The following is a 4,556-nucleotide window of genomic DNA, read 5'->3' on the forward strand; positions in this document are numbered from 1 at the left end:
GCCGAGCCGTTAGGCGGTTGGGGCTGTTAGGGCTGGGGGAGGGCGGCGCCGGAGCGGTGTTGCGCGCCTGACTGGAGCTTGTGGGGCAGGGGTCGGCTGGGGCCTTTAGCTGGTCTGCGGTGATTTGCCCCGTGGGTGGGAAAGGGCGGGAGGTGGTGCACGGTTTATCTCACTATGGCGTGTACCGCTCTGTGGAGCAGTGGTGGCGTCGGGATAGTCAAGGTGCGTGTGGAAGGAAAAGAGAGGTCAGGAAAATGGGGGTTCACAATATCTGGGCGCTTCTGTCCTTTGCTGATGATCCTGCTCGGCTCTCTGAGCATCTGAATAATCCTTACTTTCTTCATGTATGACTGTTGAAGTGTGGTTTATTTTACAAATACCTACTTCTAATAAAAGTGAAATCCACTGTTTGGCAGAACTGCAACTAAGATATTAATCATTTTACTGCAAACAACATTTTCAAGCATTAGTGTAACAGCTAACAGAACATACCCCTTTGCTAGAATTTAGGAAAAAAAATAAGGTTAAACAGGCAATTTGTTAAAAAAACACCAAAAAACCCCCACCAAACTAAAGAACAACATCCCCTTCCCACAGTTTTTTGTTATACCAGACTTGGTAGAGAAAACAAAAGAGGACTAAATTCCTGGCTTAGGAGTTTTATTTATGTTGAAGTGTGGAAGAACATAGATAGGACTTCTATCAGTTCAATGCATCTCTAAAAATTGAGGCAAGTGCTCTGACACTTCGCTTGTGTTTCTGAGCTGCTGGCGCAGTGTATCTCTTCTCTGTATCTCTTTTTGTGATGTGGAATAGTACAGCAATACTTATTCTGAACATCGTAAAGGAAGTATATATCATTCCATAAATGAGAGGAATACTTGTTAACCTGCTCCACCATGTCCAACAGATTTTCCTTGTCAGAAAAACTATTTGAAAAACTGTGTGCCTGTTTGAGAACTTTAAAGTCTTCTGTTGCAGAGAAGCTACATCAGCTCTGCAATTTTGCAGTGAACATCTGAATGTCTAGTAGGGGCTTTAGGCAATAGTAAGGCAAATTCCTGCAGCAGATGGAGGTTATTGGAGAGGCTTATTTTTCAGGAACATCAGGACAGGACACTGCACCGCTAGATGATACATATGAGGCTGTGCTCAGTGCAGGTAGCAAAGATAACTGCTTGGAGTTACTAGCTTTCAGTAAGTGATCAGTTAAGATATACAATGTCCAAGGGTGAAGAACTCACAGTGGGAACGTCTCTGTGGGAAGTGTATAAAGCTATTCACAAGTTCCTGAAGCAGCATCTGGAACTAGCAGGGAGGCTCGCAAGCTAAATTTTACCCACTGTGCTAACTCCATAGCACACCATTTTACTTTTTGCCTAAACAAGAAAACAGAGTAGGCTCCTTCATCAGCTAAAACGGCTTCCGTTTTCACTGCACTGAAGGTCAATTTTGGATGTCCATAAAGAAAAAGAGCAGTATGTCTGTTCTCCTGATAAATTTATGGTTAATGGCAGATGGTACATCTAAGCCAAACTGAGAGCTTTCAAATAGTTTATCCTCCTTTCCATCAGCAGGTTACTATTCCCTCAGCCTTGCCAGCATAACTTCATGTTCAGCACTCCCTAACTCACTCAAGGAGATACAGTTTAGGTTAATTTCAATGGTAGACATAGGGAGCAACTATGAATGCAGTCATGGCGGCAGATCTGTAATCACTGGTGGGTGATCTCTTAATTAATTTTAGATACAATCAGATGTCACAGCCTCTCTAACTAGTAGATGGACTCAGAGGGTTCTTATTTTCTTCCTCTATTCTTCTGATTCTGTTCATTGTAGGAGACTATCTGCTGCCTCCAAATTACTTCCCACTAATTCAGGAGAAGCCAAACGATGAAATTTTGTGAATGCCAAGAAATTACATGGTAAATGTAACTAATTGTTCAACTCAGAATATTCTTCAGGGAGCTACAACTTTTTTATTATTATTATTTCTCCTAACGATGCTAACAATTCGATGTAAACCATGATGGCAGGGCACAAGTTGCACAAGACGTTTGCTGACTACCCTGGAGGTCATTTCGTCCAACCGGCCCCACGCAAGCAGAGTCGCCTAGAGCCAAAGAGAACAAAGTAGTATCCAACATACATAAATGGTGTCTTATACAGTACATTCAAATGTAACATGGAGCAGCAGATCACCAGAAAAACATACAAAAGTATATTACAAAAACTTACAAAAATAACCCCAATTGTGAGTGTAACCCCCTAGACTGAGGAAGAAGAAACCAGCAACGTAAACATATTCCTCCCAGAGAAGGACTCCTTCTGGGAGGAGTCCTATAATGTTCTATAATGCCTCAATTTTATGAATTTGTGCGTATTACAATTATCTTATAGCTGCAAGTACAGAGCAAAGTATGCCTTAAGGCTAAATCAAAAGAAGATTCAACATAGTGTGAGATGGAAATTTTTTTAAGAGCTGGATTTAATACCTTCTTTGCCTTACAGATGTACCAAGAGGTCCTAAATAAATTTAGGCTCCCATTTTTCTAGACACTGCCCAGGCATGTAGGAAGAGACACTCTTTGCCCAGAAGGTAATGTGTCATCAGAATAGAAAGCCACAACACGAACACTGCAGGACAGTGACTGAATACCCTTTTGTAAAGTCAGCTGTTGGCAGCAGTTTTAATGAGGGAGCAGGAGGAATCTCTACAATTCTGTTTGGCTCGCAGTTCTTACAATAAAACATTTTTCCTAAGCATAACTCTTTCGAGGACTGTAGTTGGTGACCAAGAATGCAATGAAATACACGTCATCTATCTGCTATAGCAGTAACTATATGTCTTTCATAGCATAGGACACAGAGGACAGGCTTGCAAGAGTAAGACTAGCTGCTTGCATGCTGAAAAAAATCAGTTCTTCACATATCTCCACTTTTGCGGGTTTTAGTTTAATCACTTTCATAGCACCAGCATGCGATGTTAGCATCGCATTTCAAATTCATGTGGTAGCAGGTGGACAGACTTCATCAACCAAAATCTTCAAATGTCTGTGGTAGGTGCACCCTGGCTGGTGCCAGGTGCCCACCAAGCTGCTCTATCACTCCCCTCCTCAGCTGGACAGGGGAGAGAAAATATAACGAAAGGCTCATGGGTTGAGATAAGGACAGGGAGATCACTCAGGAATTACTGTCACGGGCAAAACAGACTCATCTCAGGGAAATTAGTTTATTTTATTACCAATGAAATCAGAGTAGGGTAATGAGAAATAAAAACTAAATCTTAAAACACCTTCCCCCCACCCCTCCCTTCTTCCCAGGCTTAACTTCACTCCCGAATTCTCTCCCTCCTCCCCCCCAGCGGTGCAGGGGGATGGGGAATGGGGTGTTGTGGTCAGTTCATCACATGTTGTCTCTGCCGCTCCTTCCTCCTTAGGGGGAGGACTCCTCACACTCTTCCCCTGCTCCAGCGTGGGGTCCCTCCCGCAGGAGACAGTCCACCTTCCCATGGGCTGCAGTTCTTCACAAACTGCTCCAGTATGGGTCCCTTCCATGGGGTGCAGTCCTTCAGGAACAGACTGCTCCAGCATCAGTCCCCCGTGGGGTCACAAGTCCTGCCAGCCAACCTGCTCCAGCATGGGCTTCTCTGTCTATGGGTCCACAGGTCCTGCCAGGAGCCTGCTCCAGCACGGGCTCTCCACAGGGTCACAGCCTCCTTCAGGTGCATCCACCTGCTCTGGCGTAAGGTCCTCCATGGGCTGCAGGTGCATATCTGCTCCACCATGGACCTCCATGGGCTGCAGGGGGACAGCCTGCCTCACCATGGTCTTCACCATGGGCTCCAGGGGAATCTCTGGTCCAGCACCTGGAGCACCTCTTCCCCTTCCTTCACTGACCTCGGTGCCTGCAGAGTTGTTTCTCTCACATATTCTCACTCCTCTCTCCTCCGGCTGCTGTTGCACAGCAGTTTTTTCCCCTTCTTAAATACGTTATCACAGAGGCGTTACCACCGTCGCTGATGGGCTTGGCCTTGGCCAGTGTCAGGTCCGTCTTGGAGCCGGCCGGAACTGGCTCTATCGGACATAAAGGAAACTTCCAGCAGCTTCTCACAGAAGCCACCCCTGCAGTCCCCCCACTACCAAAACCTTCCCACGCAAATCCCATACTATGTCTAAGAGCTACAATGTACACTTGGATTCTAAGAGTGGCTCAGAGGCAAAAAATGATAGTGAATTTGCTGGGCTACACAGAAGCAAGAGTTTTGGTCCGACTCCGCTTGCGTGCAGCTGAATTTCAGGATGACGGGTGGTGTTAGTCTCTGCTGCCTCATTTCCTCCCACAGTCTAAAATTCAATTACACGGCAGTTTTCTTGCAGGAACAGTCCCACTGCTAGCCACACAATCTGGTTTGGGCTGCACTTGGACAGAAAGCACAGACTGGGCTTTGTGTCTATCTCGTTTTGTAATATTGTTCTCACATGGGGAAGCTATCTCTGCTGTCTTCCTTGCATGCAATTCAGCAGTTTTCCCAATTATGAGCTATAAATCTCTCT

The sequence above is a fragment of the Pygoscelis adeliae genome, unplaced genomic scaffold (genome assembly GCF_000699105.1).
Source record: "Pygoscelis adeliae isolate BGI_AS28 unplaced genomic scaffold, ASM69910v1 Scaffold116, whole genome shotgun sequence".
NCBI classification, from domain to species: Eukaryota; Metazoa; Chordata; class Aves; order Sphenisciformes; family Spheniscidae; genus Pygoscelis; species Pygoscelis adeliae.